The following is a 25605-nucleotide window of genomic DNA, read 5'->3' on the forward strand; positions in this document are numbered from 1 at the left end:
GAGCAATGTGTACCTTTTAAAATTAATAATACTGAGGTCATAATGTAAATAGAATTAAAAAAAATATATTGTCTGATTATTTTGTTCCTGTATTTATAGTGAAGAAGGAAGGTAGTTTTACAAGGAAGCTGAAATTGAATTGGTGATGTGTGGATTTGCCAATATTAACAGAAGCAAAATAACAATCATAAGAAAATTAATGACAGAGAAAAGTCATAGTTCCCTAAAAACAAATGGTACCCATTCCGGGTTTTAGTGGAAGTGGATGAAAACAATCAATGTCGTGCATCTACAAGCTTCAAAGCATTTTTCTTGATTTGGCACAAATTATTTCAGATTTAAAAATTACACATGACACTTCATAGTTAAGGAAGCTGGAAGAGGAAAACAAGGATATGTGCAGTCTTAACATCTGTTGCTAAGAAATTATTAGATTATGTAATGAGGGATACTGAACAGCTTGAACATTTTTAGCTGATGAGAAAGAGCAACCTCAGATCTGTAAAAAGTTAGTCATGTCTCCAAAACGTCATTGATTTTTTAAAAAAGACACAATTAGAGTAGTTCACAGATGAATATCTATGAATGTTAATTATGTAGAATGTCAAACAACATTTGATAAAATTGCTCACTGAAAGGCAGTTCGTAAGTCAAATAGGAACTAGTTGATTGTAACTAGAAGGAGGTTTCTTTGTGTTTGCATTGGGGATGTCATCTCAGGGGTCTTCAAAAGTCACCTTTGAGTAGCCAAAGGACAACTTTCTTATAATGGATTCTATCCATCAAGAGGTCATGTGACATGATCTTCAGAGGGCGCACATTCAGAGACCAAGCTGTCTGTTTATTGAAGAGAATGCAAAAACTGCCCTTCCAATAAAGAGCTGCAAAAGCAAATGTCTCCTGGAAACCAAACCCCACTGCTTCCAGATGATGTGTCCAGCATAAGAGCCAAATCTAAGCAAAGGCAGTCTTTAGTAATGAGATGCACTACAGCCTCCAACAAAACCTTTGAATGATTTAAATAAAGGATGCTTGAAAATCAAGATCTCAAACCTGGCACAAAGGCCAGCAATAAACCTCTCTCACCCACCTGCTCTGTCCCTTCCTGCATATTTCTGAGCTATGGAATACTTAAAACAAGAAGCAGAGAGGCACTTTAAATGCAGTTTCTGCATCCTTCATATTTACTGGCAGGAATCAACTTCTGTAGGCCAATGTTCTCAGCAATGAAAATTTTTATTATACTGAGCTAACTCAAATAAGTGTGATACCAAATACACCAACCTTTGAAACAGTAGGTCTGCTCTGAGCTCTGTCTAGGACAAAACAATCTACTTCAAAATGTTCTCGAAGTCTCCTTGAAAATATGTTTCATCCTTCCCATTTCCCTGGCATGTAATTAATCAAAATGAGGAAGGAGCAACCAGAATAGTACTGAAAATCTTTGAGTCAAGTTTATTGTCATCTGATTGTAAATGTACAACCCAACGAAATAGCGTTCTCTGGTCCTCAGTGTAAAACATGCAGATACACAACCAGACATAACATACATACAGACAAATAATACATCTGCAGGACAAGTATTCATATATACAAATAAAGAAATATTATTTCATGAATATGAGAGTCTCAGGTGGTTAATATGAGCAGTTCCTTTAGCCTGTGGGAAGAATTCTTGAGTCTTTCTTTTCAGAATACATGAGAATCCAGCATGCATTTTCCATATTACCTTTCCATTTGACTTATCAAACAACTCCTACCCCAGATGTAGCAGTGTACAGGCATTGGCCTCATTAGCCACCATAACTACCTCAATATCTAGGGATATAAGTCTTCCGCAATCTTGGCTGCTTAAGGACTTGGGATCTCCCCAAATGTGCCCCAATCAAAATGCCTTTCTGCCTCGATGGAAGAATCAGTTCACAACAGTGAATCACTACAGTGATTGACTGTCAAAAAAATGCACATGCTGGAAATCCAAAATGAAAGCACTCAGTGCTGGAAATATATTCACAAGGCCAGGCAGCGTCTTTGGGAGAGAAACAGAGTTAAACAGGAAAGTCTGTGGACACTATAATTGCAGTGCAATACACAAAAGTGCTGGAGAAATTCAGCCAGTCGCAAAAATAGAGTTATCATTTCAGGTTGATGACCTTTCATTAGAATTAGAAACACCCTCCAGCATTTTTTGATTTGACTATTGAACTACAGTAATACTATTTATACTGGCATTTATGTTTAAAACTTGCAGAAAATCGTCTTGCCCAGCATTGTTGATTTGAATTAGTTTTTTGAAAGATGATATTTTCTTCTTATTTCTCCATTTTTAATCAGCAGAAACCATTATTCTTGATACTTTTTTTTGGATGGGGTTCTCTTCTGTGGTTTATTTTCTTCTGTTAACAGCCAGTAAGAATAAAAGAGTTTCAATGAATAATATTTATTGATTGCTAATGTAAGTTAACTAATTCATTGTTAATAAAGCAATTCTGATACTATACTCCATGTCAATGGATCATCTCTATACTGTATTTCAATAATTCTTTGAAAACAGAAAATTCTAGATTCATTCTGAGAATGAAAGATCAAAAGAATGCTTAAATGGAATAGTCCATCTTACAGGGAAAACTTTTCATTTTGACATTTGTGCAGGTGGGAAGAAACTTTTGTACAACTAACATTAAGGAATTGTTGATTTCCATTGTGTTGAATTATTTTTTTTTTCCAAATTAAGAAAACCTGCTTGTAAACATAATATATAAATAAATTCCTATTTTGCACATTCCGCTTGCAATTTCCTCCGAAAAGTGTGAACAAATAATGTTCTGACAGTAGCTGTTCACAAATACAAATCCTCTGGTCTTACTCAATTAACTGGATATGACACCTAAAAGTTGAATTCATGTGAAACTGTTCTGTGAGCAGATCATATGACTGTTCTTACAACATAAATGCTGACTCCAAGGAGGAATGTTGGAGAGGGAGCATTTATATTATACAAATACGTTCCGATGTGACAATTTTTCCAAAGCTGCTATTTCCAAGTCTGTTAATAAGCACAGCAGTTTGCTCCCTGATTCTTCTTGTGTAATTGAGTGAAGAGTGTACAAGGTAACAATCTAGGTTACCTTGCAAGAGTGAAAACGTCTTTCTGTAAATATGTAGGAGCTTTAGTGAGACAACACTTGAGCATACTGTTGAATTTTGATCTACTTCCCTAAAGGATAAACTTCATAAAGAGAGGGTGCAGTGAATATGCACCAGATTGTTTCCTGGGTGGCAATTCTGTCAGAAGAAATTGAATAGGCGAGGTTTATATTCCCTCAGTGTTAGAATGAGAAGGTGATCTATTGACACAGATGTGGAAGGGATGTTTCCCCTGGCCAAGACTCTAGAAGTAGGGAGTTATGGTGTGAAAATAAGAGGTAGAATATTTATGACTGAAATGAAAAGAAGTTTCTTCACAAAGATAGTGGTGAATCTTCATAATTCTCTCTCCTAGATTGCTGTGGAGGTTTGGTGACCGAATGTATTGCATAGATTGTTACTGGAGGAACCGAGGGGAGTAAGCAGTATCTGAATGTTAAAAAAAACCAAGAGAGATGGTTGTCATCTTCAGGAGGGCTCAGGGGGACCTCACTCTGCTGACCATTGACGGGTCCACCATTAAGGTTGTTGCTGTGAACTGGGATTCACTGGGAGACTGCTCTATTGATGACTGTCCCCGCCTCCTGGCTCCACCCCTGTTTACCCATATATAATCCTTGTTTCCTGCCTGAACCCAGAACCCCTCTGAACCCTACCCATTGTACCTTTCCAAGTGGGAAGTGATGCTTCGAATGTAGCCCTAACTGCTACCGTCAATCAGACGGGCAAGCAGTTGCCTTTTTTTCACAGACGTTACAAGGCCATGAGCTCTGGAACCCGTCAGTGGAAAAGGAGGCTCAGGCCATTGTAGAAGCTGTAAGGCACTGGAGGCATTACCTGGCTGGTAGAAGATTTATGCTCCTCACTGGCCAGTACTCTGGCGCATTCATGTTTTATGATGTCAAGAGGGGGAAAATCAAGAATGACAAAATTGTTAGGTGGAGGATCGAACTCTCCACCTACAATTATGACATCTGCTATCTTAATGACACTCAGATGCCCTATCCAAAGGGATGCTGTGCCTCTGCATACACCTGACCAACTGCGGACCATACATAATGAGCTCTGCCATCCAAGGGTCACCCGCATGGCTCATTTTGTCAAGTCCCACAATTTGTTATACTCAGTAGAATACATCAGGGAGATGACCAGGTCATTCCAGGTCTGCGCTGAGTGCAAGCCGCACTTTTACCATCCCACAAAAGCGCACCTGATCAAGACATCTAGGCTCTTTGAATGGTTCAGCATCGATTTTAAGGGACCTCTCCCCTCCATGAACGGGGACATCTTATTTCTTTCAGTCATCGATGAGTACTCCTGCTTCCCACTCACCATTTCGTGAGCAGACACATCCACCTCATTGGTTATGAAGACCCTAGACTCCATCTTTACCCTGTTCGGGTATCCCAGTTATATTTATAGCAACCGGGGCTCATCCTTAATGAGTGGCGAGTTGCGTCAGGACCTGCTGGTGAGTGGCATCACGTCCAGCAGGATTACCAGCTACAATACCCGGGGGAATGAGTAGGTTGAAAAAGAGAACGCTATGATCCAGAAGGCTATCAAACTTGACCTGATGAAAAAAGGCCTTCTAGACTCATGCTGGTAGGATGTCCTCCCCATCGCGCTCCACTCCATTCAGTCGCTACTCTGTACCATGACCAATGAGCTATTGTTCACGTTCATCAGAAGGTTGGCATCGGGGACTACACTCCCAGCCTGGCTCACTAGTCCTGGTCCAGTCCTTAGCAAGATCGACCCCTGGTGGAGAGGGTGAAACTACTTCATGCCAATCCCATGTACGCCTACATGGAGTACCCAGATAGCAGGGAGGTCACCGTCTCCATGAGGGTCCAACTTTTTCTCTCCACCCCCACTCAGGGGATCTGGTTCAGGAGGAAAGTGAACCCCTCTCCATCATTGAGCCAGAGCTCCATCCCACTACTCCTCCATCACAGGGGGACCAGGAGACCCAAGATCTCCTGGTGCTGTGCTCCACCAGGATCTCCAGACCCACAAACCGCCTAAATTTGTAAATGGTATATGTACTATATATATATATTTTTTCTGTCTTCTGCCAGCTTCTGATCCCATGTTCTCTTCATCCACAGACCCTTAATTCTGCAGGAAGGGGTGAATGCAATGAACTGGGATTCACTGGGAGACTGCTGTATTGATGACTGGCCCCGCATCCTGGCTCCACCCCAATTTACCCATATATAACCCTGGTTTCCTGCCTAAATCCAGAACCCCTCTGAAGCCTACTAGTGAACCCTACCCATTGTTGAAAGCTAATAAAAGCATTTGTTCTCCTTTCAGTCATGTGAGAGCATTTATCTACACTACAGTTGTCAAGAGTATCAAGTTCCTTGCAGTGCACTTGGCAGAAAATCACACCTGGTTCCTTAACAGCAGCTCCATAGCCAAGAAAGCCCAGCAGTGCCTTTACCTCCTGTGAAGGCTAAGGAAAGTTCATCTCCCTCCCTTCATCCTCACTCCATTCTATAGATGATGTATCGAGAGCATCCTGCACAACTGCATCACTGCCTGGTTTGGTAGCTGTACCTCCTCGGACCGCAAGACCCTGCAGAGGATGGTGAAGTCAGCAGAAAAGATCATTTTGGGGTGCAGGCAAAAGACAATAAACATTGTGAAGGACTCCACACTCCCCTCAAGCAAACTGTTCTCTCATCTTGCAGTACTCAGGCCAGTAAGTCCAGATTGGACAACAGTTTTTTTTTCCCCCCAGGCCATCAGATTCCCGAATTCCCAGTATCTTGGTACCAGGGACTCTCACAGAATATGTCTAAATGTGTGCTTGACTTCTATTTCAAGTTCTATTTTGTGGTGATACACCATCGGCCTACTGCAGGGGGCAACCACTGTACCTGCAGGAGTGTAAGGGGGATAGGACTGCATCTGGCCGGCTGTCAATCACCCTCCGGGCTGTAAGCCTGCGCCGGCCTCCAAAGTCTCTCTCAGAGTTACTGCAGGTACAGCCAGCCTGGCTCGGTGGAAGTCTTTGTGGATTAAAGTCTGTTGTACAGTCTTTACCTTGTGTGTGTCTGATTCCGTCTAACAGTGCACCCCATATTTCTGTAACGATACTCCGTGGTCCTGGAGAAACGCTATCACGACTTACCATGCGAGCATGGAATGAATGATAAATAAAGGTGACTTGGCTTGCTTGAATGACCCGCGACTGCTGCATGTGAAGCAATATCCCTTTCTCTCTTTGGTCGCGTTGTGGGCGTAGATGGCTGGAAGGACCAGTCAGTGTATTGACGCAGGCATTGCTTTGTTTACTAATAGGCGGGGCCTGTTGCTGGGATACACTCATCCCCGCGACCTGTGCCTATGTCATGTCCGTTGTCAAGCGCGTTGATTTCCGGTGCGGTGCAAGCTGCGCTTGTTTCTCTAGCATTCAGGCAGACAGTGAAAGGGAAGGAGGAAGGGCAAGAGGGACGCGCAGCGGCACGGAGAAGGTAAAGGAGGGGCTATGACTGCGGCTTTGGCCACGGCTTGTTGGTTGACAAGGAACGAGAAGGGGTTGTTGTAATAGGCCGGCGGGGTCGCCGGGCAGTCACCTAGCGACGTGCAGACGGGACTTTGCTCCACGGGTCGAGCCCGCTCGGGGTGGGGGGCATTGCCAAAATCTCCGAACGCACTGTCCGACTCGGTTACGAGTCCTGAAGTTTACAGCACGAGAATAAACTTCTCCAAAAGTTTCCTGATTAAATACGTCCCGCCTCCTGTTCTGCAGACCCTATTAGGGCTGTTGTAAATATTATGAATGCCCAGTTGCTCTGCTGTTGATCAGACTCCTCCCTTCCTACCACCTCCCACCCTGCTTCAGAAGTTGTCCAAGTGCTTTCTGCTCCAAGAAGCACTTGTTCAGGACTTGAGCTTTTTTTTGTTTGCAGGTTGTGAATCAATACACCTTTTTAGGCAAGTTATTTATAGTTAATTGTTGTAATCTTTGAAATCCTTCATCCCAAATGTTTAAAAAGTAACAGTCACATTTAGCCGATGAATCTTGGCATTATAGTCTTGCATCATGAAGGCCAACAATCGGAACTCTCGCTTACGGCGCCATATGGAGGAATTATTTCTGCATTTATTATGGTGGAAAAGATACCACATTTTGTTGTTATGGTTGAAATAAATTACATTCCAATGCGCGTATTTTGGCTGCCTAATCATGTTTTACTACAGTATCTGCTAAGGTATATTTAAGATGTGACTAGCCATATTTTTGACAAGACAGAATTAAACTAACTTTGCCTTTTGCCAGTTTACTAGTGGCTTTCAATTGTTAATTTCATTGATATTGGCTCAGACGTTAAATTTTGCTCTGTACCATTTGTTTAAAGTAAATATATGATTTTAATCGGAATTCTTTTTGTAATACCACGAGTAAATCACATGATAAGCAAGCCATGATGTTCTGTATCTCAATATCCAGGCTACCTGGCTTTAATTTCACAGAATTTCTGGTTTCCTGTCTCCCCCCACCCCCCCGCCCCCCTTTCACTCTCATTTAGGTTTTAAGTATCGAGATGGTTTTAACAAATGAACTGGGATTTCATCTTTAGATGCAGCTCCCTGCCAAGGCTTTTATGGTATTTGCATTAAGTAACTAATAAACATTGGATATCTCTGCTATAAAATGGTATCAAAATTCGCTTGTGAATCATTTGTTTCAGTTTACTGGTATTATCTCTCCAGTTTTATACGTAATGCTATTTGGGCACGTTGCCATAGAATTGATTTTAATACTTGTAGTGGAACGAAAAGTGCAACTGGAGGTCACAATGAATTTACTTGGCAAAGTGATAACTGAGCTGTCATTTTTATCAAAATAAAATTGGTTATGTTTTGATAACAGGATTCCATTTTTTATGGAAGGAAGTTGCATTAACTACAGTGATTGTTGCAGACTATAAATCAATTGGTTTGTTAAGAGTGCATGTCTTGGTCAAGCTACTTTAGACTCACAAAATGTAGTTATTACTCTAAAGTGGTATCAAAATTCAGAACTTTGAAATGTTAAAGGTAACATTCATGCATTCTAAAATAATCTAAGCTTTCAAATATTGAAATATAGAAAGGTGTAAATTAATTTCAATTGTGAGATAGAAAAAAATGAGGATTAAACAAAAAGCAATTCAATATAGGCATTTAGTATTTTAACAGTTTGAAGTATTGTTTTTCAAATATAAATATTTGCATAAAATGTTGGCACCAGGATCAAGGTTTCTGGCTGGAAGTGTGTGCGTAGGTTTACATAAAAATACTCTTCTACTTTGAGGTACTCCATTTTTTCCCTCATGCTTTTTTTCATCTGTTGTTGCTGTTGTTGCAGTTGTTGTTTCACATTCTAGCCATTCTGTTGTTGTTCTTCTAATCTCGCATGCCATGTTAAAGATGAATAAACTTTTCCATCAATTATTTTTCTATTTTTATTATGCCCCCATAATTTTATATTCAACATTTTCAAAGTCAAAATATTGGTTACTTGGATGTCCCTGGATTTAATAAATTGTTTTGCAGTTTGTTTAATCCAGTGATCTTAACTGTTCTTGCCAAAGGTTATCTGAGCTGCAACCTTTTGGACTTGGCTATTCAGAAAATTTGTAAGTATACTGCATGTAAAATGAGCTGCATATCTCAAAAAAACACTTGCTCCACATCATGTTCAGAGGTCTTGTGCTAATGAAAGATGCTATATACATTGAGTGAAGATTTGAATGTTCATTTCCTTATTTTTTTCTACAAAGTTATTGATAATGAAATCATGAACAAATGGCACTGCAAAGATGATGGAAATATCTTGTTTTTCACTCAAGTGTAAAGCTTTGTTCGGTGTTCTTTGGATTATGAGCTGTGAGGGAGGGAAGGGTTAAATTAACATGGAGTAGATTTATATAGGTTGACACAACATTGTGGGCCAAAGAGCCTATACTGCACCTTCCTGTACTTTTCAAAAATTTTGGGATGTATTTCACTGAAATGGTTGATTGAGCTGAGACACTCCAAAGATTTTGTCAGACTGCTCCTATATCTAGAGAGCACAGTGTTGATATAATTTGTACTGATTATTCTTTTGCTTGCACTCTAATTTTTAGAGTGGTCTAAATCCTACAAAGTATCCATTAATGAGATACAGGTATACCTCGCTTTACGAAACTTTTGTAAAGTGAGGAAGTGATTACCATAGATTTATTTGGGAAAATTTTTTGAACATTCTCCGACCCAAAAAATAACGACCAAATAACACATAAAACCTAAAATAACACTAACATGTAGTAAAAGCAGGAATGACATGATTAATGCACAGCCTATATAAAGTGAAATAATGTATATACAGTGTAGTTTTACTTACCAGAAGTGGGAAGACAGTTTTGCTGCCCTGCTGAACCTTCTCTTTACTGTGTCGAAAATACTTGTATCTTTTCTCGAATATAATGACCTAAACTTTGTGTACTGTATTTCAGCTGCATTCTTACCTTTAAAGTTCCACCTTTTGTACTTTTATGCTTTGTACACCTTGCAATAGAGGACAACATTGCACCAGCCTCCCTTATGACTTACAGCAGTGTGTTATCATGTCATAAGGAAGGCTAATAAAGTGCCTTCCTTTTGAACAAGATTATGTAATCTCACTAAATACAAATAATTTGGTTTTCATTTTTCCTTTCAAAGTGCATAACCTGACATTCTCTCCTTTAGTATTCCATTTACCATTCACTTTACCGATCCATATTTCTTCATAGCTTGCTAAACCACTATTTTTTTTATCATCAATAAATTTGACTAAGCTCCCTTCAAAGTAATCAGATCATAAATAATTGAGATTGCCATACTGATCTTTTTGGAACAATACCTGTCACTGATTGCCAATCCAACTATTGGCCTATTCTGATTCTTTTTTCTCATGTTAGTTTACTAATATATTAAGAATGTGCTTGTGTAGCAATATTTTGGTTGAACCTATCACATGCTTTCAGGAAATTCAAATTCACTACAGCTGCTGGTTCCTCATTATCCATGATGATGTCCTCAAATAACCCTCATCACTTGGTCAGACATGACTTCATTTTCTTGCTCCTTATTACATATTTGTATTTGTCCCATTGTTCCTTCTACCTTTATGCACTTATTTTCTCTTACTTTACACCCCACCCCCTGGTAATTATTTTGCCACTTACACTAATTTCAACTCAGTGATCTACCAGGCGTCTTTTGTACGTGGAAGGAGAGCAGCACATTCATTTGGAACCCACGTTGTCACTGGGAAAATGAGCAAGCTACACAAAGAACTAGGGTTAGGATTGAATCCAGAGCCCTGCAATTGTAATGCCATCCCAATAAAACCATTTAAATCCTGCTCTTATAATGTTCTAAATGCCCTGCCATATTTCTTAATAATGGATTCTAGTATTTTTCCAATGTCAAATATTAGACTAACTGGCCTATGATATTCATCTCCTTCTTCAATAATAGCTTTGCATTTTATTTTTTTCCCCAATTCCTGACATAGCTAAATTTTGATTTTTCAGTATGGAAAATCAGTAATGTGGACATTTTGGAATCTGTGCTTTGAAGGATATCTTATTGTCATTTGTTATATTAAAATTATGCAATCTTCCTAACTGAAGAAAAGGTATTTCATCACATGCATACCAATACTTTTTATTGTCATTTACTAAAATTCCCTGGTCAGGCCCTCTACAGCCAGCTGAAATTCCACTGTTCAAAAATTTCCTTTGTGATGCACAAGCTATATATATTCTCCATTCTGCAGGTTTCGGTGTAGATCAAGATTCAACATATTCAATAGGCAAGTGTTGATTCTGTTGCGTTCTGGTTTGTACTCGTAACAATGATTAACACTGTATTCACAAAAATGTGCCATATGCGGGAAAACAGTTCATTCAGCAAAATGTTTTGTGATGTATTTTGAATTTACCTCTGATGGTTTGTGGAAATATTTAGTGTTCAGTTTATAAAGTTTTATTATTGTACAGTTAAAAAAAATTCTCCAGTAATTGTGGCTTTCTGAGGAAGTACAAAGCTTTGCTGAGCATGTAGTGTGAAAATCTTAGGCAGTATTGATCTGATGTGTGTATTTTTAGTGGAGCCATTCTAATGTTTTAATGTGATTGAGCTTGATGGGTTGACAGTTTCTATTTCCCTATAGTGAATGTGTCCTTGTGAAAGAGGTAATGGGTATGCTTTGGCTACTTGGTTGCATTTATCAGGTATTCAATTATTATCTTTTGCATGGTCTGGCATCACTGGGTTACTGACTTATTTGTCACCCTGCAGTGGCATTTTTCACTGGACTGCAGAGCTGTTAGTATGACTTTGAGTGGAAGTAATCAGTCCCTTACCATTCTTTCTCCCCGTTGACCTGGATACCATTTATCCATCAGCTGAAATATTACCCATGAGGTTTATATGTAGGCAGTCAGTTTATGAGGAATCTAAGCATTAATATCAGATCTCTGCCATAATTGGAGGAGTTAAAATAGTTTAAAAATTGATTTAAAATGTATTAAAATTTGCCTTGCTGCACCTGATTTAAATACAAGAATGAAAGCACATGGAGTGAGATAACTTTATTTTGTGCAGAAGTTAAAATGACTGAATTCCATGATGAATATAAATTGCTGTAAATTTTGTGCATATTGGTATCTTTTGTAACCATGGACTGGTTTGTGTTTAAATTTAATACCATTAGAAGGGTTTCTTTGCAACAAGTTAGTGATTCAAAAAAACTTATGTTTCTGTATGGCAATTTCAAATAGATTTCTAAACAGCAGTTCTTTGAGTAGTAGGAAATCATTGAATTCCTTAAAATTCAAGTGACAGAATATGCTTTTCCAATTTTACATATGATGAAACATGCAGCCCGCGCACGGAGACACGGACCGGCCCACAAAATGACTGAGATCCCAGGTTACCTCCGCATGGCGGGAAGGTGGGAAACTCTGGCAGGAATGCCAGCCAATCCCAGGCTGGTGCACTGATGACGTGGTGCCCTGACGTCAGCACCTGGAGCCCATATAAGCACCGCAGCCAGAGCAATAAACCAGTCTCGTTTTCCAAGGCTTTGGTGTGTGTGTCGTTCTTCTTGCTCACATAGCGCGAATGCTACAAGAGCATCTTTTATTTGAATGACCTGGAACAGATTAAATGTACAGTGCTGGGCAATTATCAAATTTAGCTTGGATAATTTTTAAAGAATGTCTGCCCCTGAATGAATTCATGACTACCCAAATCAATGGAAAGTGACAGACCTCATGGTTTCAGTTTTTGGGCTGAAAATATCTTTTGCTGATGGTCCTGTTCATTGTTTTTAAAGTTCAGCATGGACCATCCAAGTTTTCTACAAGTTTTAATTTCCAGCACCTAGCCTAATAGATGTAAGGTTTGTTTTTGGCTATAAATTAACCAGAATCTGTATTTAACATGTCCTTTTACTAAAGTTCCCTTTTCTTACTCCCACATTTTATATACAGTATTCTTGACACTATTTTTGTCACTTCATGTCTCCTGCCCAAAAATTTGCATGTTTTTGAAGATGAGATGATGAGGTATTGGTCAACCGAGGGTGATGATTTGAAAGGGTTTTTAATTTTTTTTTAATCAGTGCTAAAAATGTAAGAGAGATTACAGCTGGCAAAGCAACTCTAGGCATTGATGGCATTTATTATACTAATGGAAGTATCCACTTAGTGAAATGGCTGGAGAGCCATAAGAAGGGCTTTATATACAAATATATTTCCAGGTAATCAGTTTTCCAGGGAATTTGCAGCCCAAAATTTGAACATTCAGCCTAGCTGATCCATACCAGAGTTTATGTTCTACGTAAACTCCCTCTGCTGCTTTATATGCTTCTCTCATCATATCCTTCCAACAGTCTCTCTTGAATGCTTATTTAATGGCACTTTTCTGGAAGTTGTGCTGTACTTTTTTTCATTCTAGTTCCCTGACATCTCCCATATCAAAAGCCCGAAAACAAAGGATTTCAGTAATATCATCCCTCATCTAGATTGCTTCAAGAGAAATCCAGCCTTCCTGATGAGCATATCTTTTTAATTCTGACCTATTTTTGAACCTTGTTATACTTCATACTTGCAATATGAAGACCAGAATTAAGTGCAATGTTTGCTATGGTTTCTGGTGTCATACCAAAAGTTTAAATAACTTTTTTAGATTTGATTAGCTATTAGCTTTTGTGACAGTCTTTCAATAGACATTAATGCAATCTATGTTGTTAATATTTTACTTAATGTTATAATTTTTGAAATTATTTATGCATCTTACTTGCAATAATTGTTTTCTAGGATTTGTTTTACTTGCTGCTCCTCAAAATCTACTGTGTCATATATTGAAACTAGGTTCAACTTCATTGTTTTGCCAGATTTTTGTGCTAATTTTTTTCACAATAATGAATATTCATCACCCTGACTGCCTCCTGCTTCTCCCCCCCTCACCCCCCAAACCAAACTATCCACCTCTTTCTATTCATTTACAAAGCTGTAGTTTCTCAACATATTTGGAGTTTAAGATATCTGGCAATTGGACAGAATTTATTACTGGTCTCTTTGTCGTATTGTCCAGCTAATTGCCACAGCTTGAATTGTTTCATGTTTATTTGATACAAGTTGAAGCTGTCTCATCTGGCCCTCTTGGACCACTTAAATAGCCTTCAGTCATCTTGCTGTTGTGTGTCAGCCTTTCCTGGGTCATACAAGGTTTCTGAGAACAGTAATGGTAAATTTCCTAAATTGAAATTGCAGAAGTTATATTGGTGGGTTAATCAGATGCAGATTCGTACTGATCTTGGTTGATTTTAGATCTTAGTTATAATTAGCTAATCAGTTTATCTGGAGCATAGATTTCAGATTTATTGTCAGTGTACATACATAACATCACATACAACCCTGAGATTCTTTTTCTGCAGGCGAGGCAGAATTGCCACTTATTGTAGTTCAAAAAAGCTGTACACAGCATACACATAAAAAAACTGTAAATAGATAACAGACGTAAACGAAGTGCAATACAGAGAGAAAAAAATTAATGAAGTGCACAAGTAAGAATCCTTTAATGAGCCCTGATTGAGTTTGTTGTTGAGAAGTCTGATGGTGAAGGGGTAGCAGCTGTTTCTGAACCTGATGGTGCAAGTCTTGTGGCATCTATACATCTTTTCTAATGGCAACAGCAAGAACAGATTGTGTAATGGGTGGTGTGGGTCTTTGATGATTGCTGCTGCTTTTGGACAAATGCGTTCCCTGTAGATCAGGGGTGTCAAACTCAAATTCACGGAGGGCCAAAATTAAAAGCTTGGACTAAATCGAGGGCCGAACTAAATATTTATTGAAAATTTTCAACAACATCTGCATGTTTTCTCTTCTTTCAACATATGTAATGTTAAACTTTAGGATATAACTAAGGAGGATAATGTTACAGGTCAGGAGTAGGTAGCTCAAGTTCACCCTTTGCTTGACCTGAGGGAAACCTATTTGGTCCCTGTGGAGATGTAGTCAGCATTCACAGGCTGTGTCCATTTTGGCCTGCATCAGGACTCAGCATTTCCTGCTCACTCCTCAGGCTCTAGGCCTCTATTCACCCTCGACCCACCATCCCTCTACCTGACCAGTCCTTTACCCAACCTCTACTCACTCCACTCGCTCTGCCCCTACCCACCCCATCCTATACATGCCCCTCTACTGCCTCTCCCCTCAACCTGTTCATCCCTCTACCTGTCTCTCACCCTCTAATCACCCCTCCCCTACTTGCACTGCCCCTCCCCTTTTACCTCTTTCCTATCCACCCCTCCTTCTACTCATCCCTCCCTCTAACTGCCCCTCGCACCACCATAACTTCCCCTGCCCATTACTCCTCACCTACACCCTCTGCCCACCCCTGCTTACCCACCCACTCAGGCCCAGCGCGCTGCCGATCAGCCTTTGCGGAACAGCGGGGGTCGTGCGCAGCCTGCCATGTCTGTCGCGCCGACAGGAAATCACAGGCGCTCGCCAATCCGCCACACCGCTCGACAGGTGGGAGAAGTGACTGGTTGTGCGGGGAGCCTTCCAACTGGCTTGCCGGCTGATGACATCAACAGACTTCTCGTGTTACAATTTTGTTTTCCCCGTTCTCAAAGTTTGCACGGTCAACCTGCAACACTCTTGCTCCCTCCGCGTCCCGTGGATCTGATGCCCGGGTGTTGTTAGGATTCCCAGCAGAAGGTTTGTGGAACTTTAAAACATTTTTTTAAAATACTGAAGCTCTGTTCATGCTCGACATGTCGGGGCCAACAGTCTTTGCAAAAGCTTTGGAGAGTGCCCAAGAGACTTCACTAATGGATTGTTGTTTACAAAAAGGCAACAGATGAAAGAGCTTGTCGGAGCCACAGATTGTCTGCAGTGGAACTTGCTGTTTTAAGAGGATCATGTGGTTTTGGCAAGCAGAGTCAAACAGGTTTTTTTCTCTCAGAGAGATCAGTTCTACAGTTTTATAGACACCAGCAGCAACTGGAACAAGACAAGCTGGAAGATGGGTTGTGAGTGCTTGGTTCAGCCTGGTCAAAGCCCTTGTGGTTCATGCAAGAGGAGAGGACTGGCTGTCCAATGTTTCACTTGGAATAAGAGAAACAAAAAGGCACTCTGTGATGACCTGAAAGAAAAAGATTATCATCTGGAGAATCCTGAGGGGGCAAGTTACTCCAGCAAGTGGCTGATTAAAAAAGGAATCGACGTACAACAAAACTTTCTGAAAACCGAGAAGAACCTTCTTGAATGGTAACCATTTACCTTTCAAGCACCAGAGCCTGGTGAACTTTATAAATATTAAATTCTGTGCAAAGCATAAGAATTGCCTGCAACCAGTGAACTTGGAGGAATGAGAAGTGAGATTGGACTGTGAATCAAAGAACTTTTCTGAACTTGCACACATGTTACATACACGCACGCTTAAAATTAGAAGGGGGTTAAGTTAGGAACATAGGAAGTAGGAACAGGAGTAGGCCAAAAATGGCCCATCAAGCTTGCTCCACCATCAATACGATCATGGCTGATCTAATTTATAACCTAACTCCACCTACCTGCCTTCTCCCCATATCCCCTAATTCCTCTATCATGTAAAAATTTATCTAACTAAATTTTAAATATGTTTAATGAGGCAGCCTCAACCACTTCCCTGATTAGAGAATTCCAAACATTCACTACTCTCTGGGAAAAACTATTTTTCCTCATCTCTGTCCTAAATCTACTCCCCTGAATCTTGAGACTGTCCTCTCGTTTTAGTTTCCCCGGCCAGCTTAAAAAACCTTCCTACATCTATCCTATCCATACCCTTCATAATCCTATATGTTTAGGTTAGTTAAGTCAATAGTGATAAGTTAGTGTGATTCTGTTTTGATGTTTAAAGATAATTAAAAGCAACTTTTGTTTAAGTAACCATTTGTCTTGGTGAATGTCTGTTGCAACTGGGTTATGGGGTCCTCTGGGCTCATAACACTTGCCTCAAGCAATCAGTCTTGCATGGCGATGTTGTCATTATCATCAATTGGTGACATTTTCTGATATCTTAAAGCCTTGGTAGCCTTCTGTAAGGGATGTTACAACTTCTTTAAAAAATTCTGAATAAGATCCACTGTAGCTCTAATTATCTTGCATTGCTTAAAAACTGCAGTAGGTGACCCATTTAATTTTTTCTCTACAGTCAACTTTTTCAAGGTATAACTTATTATTTTAGTTATTCACCAGGAAATTGATGATGAAAAATAGTTACAGGTATTTGTCATGGACGTGATGAACCAAAGGTGAAAAGTAAAACTGTGGTTGAAGTAAAAACACAATGCTGAAGAAACTCAGTAGGTCAAACAGTGTACTTTATATAGCAAAGATAAAGATACATAACCAACTTTTTGGGCTTGAATCGTTCATTAAGGTATGGAAAAATGTCAGCAGGCATCTGAAGGGGGAAGGATGGGGGGGAGGAACACGGTCCCAAAGCCAGGAGGTAATAAGGGGAGGGAGGGCACAGCAGCAAGTGGGGGGAGGAGGAATGACTTGGTGAATTGAAAGGGAAGGGGGTTGGAGAGCTGAGGGAAAGAAGGCAAGGGGAAATGAAGGGAGGGAGAAACCGGAGAGGTTAATGTCATCCAATTGGAGGCTGTCCAGACTGAAAATCAAGTAATGTTCCTCCAATTTACAGGTGGTCTTGATGAGACAGTACACAAGGCCATGAACAGACATGAGTATTGGAGTGGGATTCAGAATTGAAATGGTTGGCTGTTGGCAGATCCCAGTCACTGATGCAGACAGAGTAAAGGTGCTCAGCAAAGTAATCTCCCAGTTTGCGCTCAGCCTCTTCGATATAAAGAAGGCCATTATAGGAGCACTGGATGACTCCTGCAGATACACAGTGATGTGTTGCTTCACTTGAAAGGCCTGTCAGGGCCCAGAATTGTGGTGAGGGAGGAGGTGTGAACACAAGTGTTGCACTTCCTGCAGCCACAGGGGAAATTGCTGAGGGAAGAATGAGTGCATGAGGGAGTCATGGAGGGAGCAGTCCATGCAGCAGGACACCTACGACTGTGTAGCTTGGTACGACAATAACACCATCGACAAATTTGCTGCCGATTCCATGGTAGTTGGTTTTGTGAAGGAGTCAGCATACAGAATGGAAATTGGAAATTTGGCTGAACGGTGCACCAACAACAACCTTGCACTCAATGTCACCAAAACTAAGGAGCTGATTGGATATCTCTGGCTTTCTTTTTCTGAAGTCAACAATCTACTAACTGGGGGATCAGAGGTGGAGAGGGTGAGCAAATTTAAGTTATTGGGAATCACTATTGTGAAATATAAAGTGTTCACAATCACTACTCTGGAAACAAAGTCTTGGAGAACAGGTTCAGCTTTATTTCGGGTCTGCAGAGCTGGGTGTCTCTTAGTCCCAAGACACACCGGAGGTCCAGAATCATCACCACACCTTCATTTAGTCTCTTCCAATCAGAATTTCAATACCTTGCAACCTTTCCCTTTTCCCTTCCATCCCTGCAGATACCACACAGTCTCTACCTCATCATACATTGCATGTTATGTTAATTAGGCAGTCCCATCCTTGGGGACGTCAAAGTTAATATTCATGTCTTTATTAAGCAAACACAATGGTGACTATGGGGAACCCTAGGTCACTGTGCCAGTCCGAACCAGATTTCTTCATCTTTGAGGTTTCTGATAAGAAAGGGGCCCACTAGTTAGTGCTGTCTATTTTCAAGCTCTAATCTACATATTTTGCATTCCATCACCCTTCGCAGAGTTAGTTTAATCATCTTCAGCCATTTTTCACACTATCTAGGAGGATCTTTCCTGGAGCAAACAAACTAATGGCATCATGAAGAAAGCACGTCAGTGCCTCTACTTCCTCAGGAGTTTGTGGAGGTTTGGTATAACACCAGAAACCCTGGCAAATTTCGACAGAGGTGTGGTGGAAAGTGCGCTGAAAGGCTGCATCACAGTCTGGTATGGGGGCACCAATACCCCTGAGTGTAAATCCCTCAAAAAGGTAGTTGACACAGCCCAGGACATCACAGGCAGACCCTCCCCAATATTGAGTATATCTACAGTAAACGCTGCAGTTGAGGGCAGCAGCAATCATCAAAGACCCACACCACCTAGTACATGCTCTGTTCTTGCTGCTACTATCAGGAAAGAAGTATAGGTGCCACAAGACTCACACCACCAGGTTCAGGAACAGCTGTTCCCCCTCCACCATCAGACTCTTGAATCAGACTTATTTAAGGGCTCTTGTGCACTTCATTTGTTCTCTCTGTATTGCACAGTTTGTTTACATTCATTATCTCTTTACAATTCTTTTGTTTACATGTTTACACTGTGTACAGTTTATTTTTGCACTGCCAATAAGTGATAATTCTGCTGCTCCTGCAGGGAAAAGGAATCTCAGGGTTGTATCTGATGTTATTTATGTATTCTTGACAATAAATCTGAGGAGAGGGAAAAATGTGCCTAGTCGTGGAATCCTGTTTTAAGTGCTGGAAATTACAGAGGATAATGTGTTGGATGCAGAGGGTGGTAGGTAAGAGCAAGGAGAATCCTGTGTTTGTTGTGTGTAGGGGCAGAGGGTGGCCAGGGCAGATGAGTGAGAAATGGAGGAGATACAGGTGAGGGCTGATTTGATTGATGGTGATGGTGGGGAAGCCACATTTGTGGAAGAAGGCAGACATTTCATATGATCTGGACTGGAAGATCTAATCTTGGGAACAGATGTGACAGAGATAGAGAAATTGCTGGAAGGGAATAGAATCCTTTCATGGGGACTAGACTTGAGGAACTGTGGTTGAGGTATTTGTAGGAGTTGGTGAGTTTGTAAAATTTGTCTCTCAAGATGGAGACAGATCCAGAAAGGGAAGAGTTTGTCCTCTGAATGTATTATTTCTTCAGATGTTGAAAAAGCCTTTGATAGAGTGGAATGGAAATACTTATTTAGTGTGTTAGAGAAATTTAATTTGGTCCCCAATTGAACAACTGGATTAAATTGATATTCATTTCCTACAGCCTCAATTTTTTTCTAACTCAATTAAATCTAAACCTTTTGGGTTGTATTCTGGAACCAAACAGGGTTGCCCTTTAAGCCCATTACTATTCAATTTGGCTTTAGAACCGCTCACTTGGCCTTTCAGCAATCTGCTGATATCTCAGCAATCTCTTAGGACTGGAACTGTCCATAAGGTGTCTCTTTATGCAGGTGATCTTTTGCTGTATATATCAAATCCTGAACAGTTCAATCCATCTATTTTATCACTTCGGTCAATTTTAAGGTTATAAATTAAATTTGCAGAAATGTGAGATGTTCATTTTGAACTCTTCCAGCCCTTTAGACTCAACTATTCCTTTTAAAATAATTAAAATTAATGTAACTATCTAGGTATTACCATTACTAAGAAATTTAATATATTGTTTAAAGAAAACTTTGTTACCTGATGAATATGTCAAGAAGTCCTTGACACAGTGGTCCCCTCTTTTGATGACATTAATTGGACACATCAATATTATCAAGATGAATATCCTACATCAATTTTTATATATTTTTCAAGCTGTTCTCATTTTTGTTCCCATATCCTTTTTTGATTCACTGGACTTTCTCATCTCTTCTTTGAAATGGAAAAAGAAGTTCCCCCATCTTAAGAGTTTTTATTCAAAATATTTTTTTTAAAAAGGCTTGACATTACCCAGCTTTAGGTTTTATTACTGGGCAGCCAATATTAGATGTGTTATTTTTTTGGATCCATCATCAAGAACATTTTGGAGCTTTAAGATGGATTAATTTAGAAATTAATTATTATCCAAAATCAAATTCTCTGGTCCTCAATTATCCACATTTTGTTAAAAAAAGTTTGAATAAACGAGGATATCTGAAATCCTCATATATCTAAAACATTTTTGGAGCCGAACTGACCGGGGATCTTGGGCTCTCGGCACTGGCAGCAGTGGACCTCGGGCTCCAAGGATGAGCAGGACCTTGGTGGAAAGGTGTTGGTGATTGGCGGTGGTCAGTATTTTTGATTGGCAGTGGCCAGCATTATTTTAATGCTTAAAAAGCCTTGCCTTTTTTGTTGTTGTTTAAACACTATTACAAGTGATTTGTTGCTACTGGGCTTTTTTTTTAAATGATCGGTTCTCAGAAAAAAAAACATTTAATTGAAATGAGAGTTGTAGTGTACTAAAAGGTATTCTCTTCTAAGATGCTTGGAACACCTTTACCTTTTATACCTTCCAAATTAATTGATAATTTTGTTGTCAGACATTGAGAATTTGATTTCAATTCAGGAAACATTTTATTGTCCAAAATCTTGCTTCTTTTGAACAATAATTCACCAAATTTGTAATACTTAAACATTTTTTCATTATTTACAGGTTAAGAGCTTCTTGAACTTTATTTTGAGGCTCCCTTAAGATCTGTAACCTAATATGATAGGGAAGATTTATAATTTTAAACCTGATCACAAATGGTTGCTATCAATCCTTTGTGAACTAATTTTAAGATCTAGGGATAGTTCCCTGGACAGAATTTAAAAAAACTATGGGAACAAAATTTTCATCAGTTAATTTCTGAAACTACATGGGACTCTGTTTTGAAGTGAGTGCATTCATCCTCTCCTGTGCAAGACACTCATTAATATAAGGTAGTAACTGGGCCCTCTATTCCAAAGTCTAATTAGTTAAATTCTATTCTAATCTTTCTTCTTAATGTGATAAATGTATAACTGAAAAAGGTACACTGTTTTTTATGTTCAGGTTATGTCTCTCTTCAAGTTTTTTGGAAGGAATATTTTGTACCTTGTCTTTAGTTCTTAACATTACTTTGACTCCAAATCCTTTTCTTGCTCTTTTTGGGGGAAAAAATGGGACAACAGGTCTGATATTGACTACTTCACAATCCCATGTAGTTGTCTTTGCCTCCCTTATCGGTAGAAGGGCCATTTTAATGAGATGGAAAGATGCTGTCCCTCCTACTCTCACTCAGTGCTTGTCTGATATGATGGCATGTTTGACTTTGGAAAAATTGAGATGCTCCAGTACTGAAATGAATCTTAATTTTGTTTTCTTATGGGATTCATTTCTTAAATAGATTTTAAAATTTGTACAGTTAGTTTATTTTTTTTACCCCATTGATTACCTTTTTATTAGGTAGTGGACTGTTTATGTTTAGCCAATAGCCTGCAAAGGGAGGGGTTGACAGTTAATAAAGTGTTTTATTTAGGTTTTTACTTTTTAAAATATTTTAAAAATTTACATACAATCAATCATTATACAATAATGATCATTATAACCCTTCTCCCTCCCTCTTCAAACTCTTTAATGCCCCTCCCCCTTTTAGAGAATAATATGCATATAAAGAATATGTTCCTCCAAATTAAAGTGTAAATTCTGCAGTGAAGTCTCAGGTTCTGTCAAGTATATAAAACATTACCTGCAAATAAACTAATTTTGTGTTCTTCTTGACCAACATTAATCCCTTAATTTCCAATTCAATCCTAATTACTTCTGATAATGGTTCTATAGCTAAAATAAGCAATGTAGGAGATAAAGGACATCTTTATCATCTTGATCTTGTCAGTTGAAATGAAGTCCATTGGTTTCCACTTTAGCTTTGGAATAATTATAAAGGCTTTAATCCAATTTAAAAAAGTTGGACCAAATCCAAATTTGTCCAGAACCTTAAATAAAAAGTCCCATTCCAATTGATCAAAACCTTTTTCTGCATCTAAGGCCACAGCAACACTTAAATCTTTTCTCTTTCTTTGTGCCAAATGTATAATACTAAATATCAGTAGTCTAGCCACATTATCCACTGATTTGTCTCCTTTTGACAAAACCTGTCTAGTTCATATTTATTAATTTTGGTAAAAATTTAATCATCCTATTTGCTAGTATTTTAGCAAGAATCTTGTAATCTGTATTCAGTAATGAAATAGCTCTAGGTGATGAAGGTTTCAAAGGGTTGCAGTCTTTTTTGGGTATCATGGTCATTATTGATGCTTGATTCGGCAGCTCCATAAAAAGAGGAATTAATAAATCTTTAAATTCTTCATAAAATTCAGGTGGAAAATAATCTTCTCCTGCACTTTATTATTTTGTAATGAACTAAGTGCTTCCCTCATTTCTAAATGTGTAATATTAACATTTACTTCTGCTTCTCCTATCATACTCAATCTAGGTAGATGTATTTGGGATAAATATTTATTTATTCTCATCTTTTAAAGTCTGAACTATATAATTTAGAATAAAATTTCTTAAATGATTCATTTATTTATTGAGGTTTATAACTAATAACATTTAAATTATTTTAATTACATTAATCATTCTTGATATCTGCTCTGGTTTCAACTGCCATGCGAGAACTTTGTGATCTTTCACCTAACTCATAATGCGTCATTTTAACTCTTGCAATCATCTTTTCCATTCTATATGTTTGTAATGTATTATGTTGAAGTTTTTTATTGTTAAGTTTTCTACTTTTATCCTCTGAGTTTCTCTTTTGAAAGTTTTTTTCTAAAAGCATTATTTTTTGTTGTAATTGATCTATCTTTTTCATATATTCCTTTTTAATTTTAGAAGTAAAACATAATTTGGCCTCTCAAATATGCCTTCAAAGCATCCCATATTACAAATGTTATCATTTCAGAGTTCAAATTGGCATCAGAAAATAACTATCTCCATTCTAATAGAATCTTGAAAATCTGACCTTTGTAATAATAATGAATTCAACCTCCATCTGATTTCTCTTTATCTGGCATTGCAATCATCATTAATAAAGGCAAATGATCAGACAGAATTCTTGTTTTATATTCTGTATCTTGTATCCTATCCTGAAATTCTGCTGAAATCAGAAATAATCAATTCTGGAATAGGAATCATGTCTACTTGAATAAAAAGAATAATCTCTTTCTCTGATATATTATTCTTCAAACTTTTATTCAGTTCAAATCTCTCATTAATACCAATATAGCTTTTGTTGCTTTAGCTCTTGACGTTCATCTAGTAGTTCTGTCTAAAATTGGGTCTAAACAAAAATGAGTCTCCTCCTATCAAAATATTCTCATGTGCCTCTGCTAAATTCAAAAAAAGTTTCTTGTATAAATTTTTGTACATTTACATTTGGTGGATAGAGATTCAAGAGTCCACAATTTTGAATATATTTGACAATGTGTCATCACATATCTTCCTGCAGGATTGGTTGCTACATTTTATATTTTAATTGGAAGATTTTTCCTCACCAAAATTACCATCCCTCTTGCTTTAGAATTAAACAATTAGGCTGCCCAGACTCTTTTTAACTTCAAATGGTCTTTCTCAGTTAATTGAGTTTCTTGCAGAAAAAACTGTCTGGTTCCATTTTTTTAACATGTGCCAATATTCTTTATTTTCATCGATCCATTTAACTCATTAACATTAAAATTTATAAATTTCGCTGTTACTCATCCTAACAGTTAACTTCTTGCTTCATCCCTGCCTGTGGCTCCTCCTCCCTTAACGCTCTTATTAAATATCCAAAGGATCGGTGCGTACCTCCCCAGCAATCCAGATAAGAAAAGAAAGTCAAATTTACTTCTAAAGCATAGTTAATAACAATATATAAACAAGAAGTAACCCCCCCCCCCCAAGTAGGTGTTGGTTAAAAATAAACCTTCAGGTTGCAACCTTGGTTGCAACTGAAGTCTCATTAACTCACATGATACAGTAAAACATAGAGATCCATCTTATCCCCCAACCACCCAGGTATATTAATCTTAAAATTTAATATTTCAAAAAGAAAAGAAAAATTCAAAAAGGATTCTAAAAGTTGCAATAATTTTCAAGAAGCAACAAAATGAAAAAAGTAGATAGTTTTAAACTAACTACTCATTATAAACTTTCAACTATATTAATCCTTCAAGACATATCAGTAACCTTCATACTTCCAATTCTTGAATTATTCAACTTCTGAATAATTTGAAGACTTTGTACAAATTCTTCTGCTTGAGGAATAACTTGTTTTCGCCTCCAGACAAGAAAATCTTAAAAGTTTCTGGATGGCGCAGCACAAATATGTATCCATTTTCCCAAAGAATCTTCTTAACTGGGTTAAATTATCTTTTTCTTTTCAATAAATCAGCACTTGTATTGAGGTAAAATAAAACTTTTTCTCCACCATATTCATGTGGTCCTTTTGCTGCTAGTGTGAAAATCTTCGCTCTGTCTTGATACCAAAGAAACTTAATTAGTATAGAATGTGGATTCTGATTCAGAAGCAGTTTTGGTCTGAGAGCTCTGTGTGCTCTTTCAATCTCTATGAGATGCTCGGAATTCACTTGACCAAGTTTTTCAGGGATCTGTTTTTCAAAAAACAAACATTTGGATCTTGCTCCTCCACTCCTCCTTTGAGACCCACAATTTTGATATTATTCCTAAAATTTTCCAATATATCCACCTTTTACTGAATCTTCTGGTTTTCCATAACTAGAGCAATATTGGAATCTTCCATTCTGGTAACTCTGTCATCCATAGGTTGCATTTCACCCTATACTTTTTCATTTTCCCATCCAGTTTATCAATTTTTCTTTGTGGCTTATTAACAACATCCACAATTCTATTTCTTTCTCCTCTCACTTCTCTACTCATTTCATGAAATTCTTTAATTGATGCTGGTTATATCCTTTACTTTTAAAGGTTTTAGTTTCTTTTACTACCTCCTCTTGGTAGCTGGGCTTCATCATCATCTTCTTCCTTGCTAGTCCATTGGGAGCCCAACTCCTCCTCTTCCTCTGATGACATTTTGGAAGGCCCGGGTTGTTTGCACAGTGCAGTTCCAGGTTCTTCTCCAACGCCATCTCCCCAACACTGCGGGGAAGTGACATCAGTGGAAATTCCTTCA

At 38.5% G+C, this 25605-nt stretch overlaps 1 protein-coding gene and 1 long non-coding RNA gene across 6 annotated transcripts in view; one reads left to right on the forward strand and one right to left on the reverse strand.

The window, feature by feature from the left end:
- Window positions 1–1432: 1432 nt before the first annotated feature.
- On the reverse strand, window positions 1433–6492 carry LOC138736253 (uncharacterized). Of its 2 annotated transcripts, none has more exons than XR_011340186.1 (3): window positions 6290–6492; window positions 5545–5731; window positions 1433–2396 (listed from the first exon to the last, which is right to left on the reverse strand). It is a non-coding gene; the product is annotated as an uncharacterized lncRNA (long non-coding RNA). The 2 variants fall into 2 exon arrangements; XR_011340184.1 differs by having other exon boundaries at window positions 5597–5731; window positions 6290–6487.
- Window positions 6493–6512: 20 nt separating this feature from the next.
- The window catches only part of LOC138736238 (nucleus accumbens-associated protein 2), an 88382-nt gene continuing 69289 nt past the window's right edge, over window positions 6513–25605 (forward strand). For 2 of the 4 annotated variants that reach the window (XM_069885414.1, XM_069885432.1), the window contains exons 1-2: window positions 6513–6632; window positions 7692–7769. The gene's annotated coding sequence lies outside the window, so the exon portion shown is untranslated. The remainder of the gene's footprint in view (window positions 6633–7691; window positions 7770–25605) is intronic. The other 2 variants (XM_069885403.1, XM_069885425.1) reach the window with 1 other exon arrangement.

Source organism: Narcine bancroftii, chromosome 1 (assembly GCF_036971445.1).
Source record: "Narcine bancroftii isolate sNarBan1 chromosome 1, sNarBan1.hap1, whole genome shotgun sequence".
Taxonomy (NCBI): Eukaryota; Metazoa; Chordata; class Chondrichthyes; order Torpediniformes; family Narcinidae; genus Narcine; species Narcine bancroftii.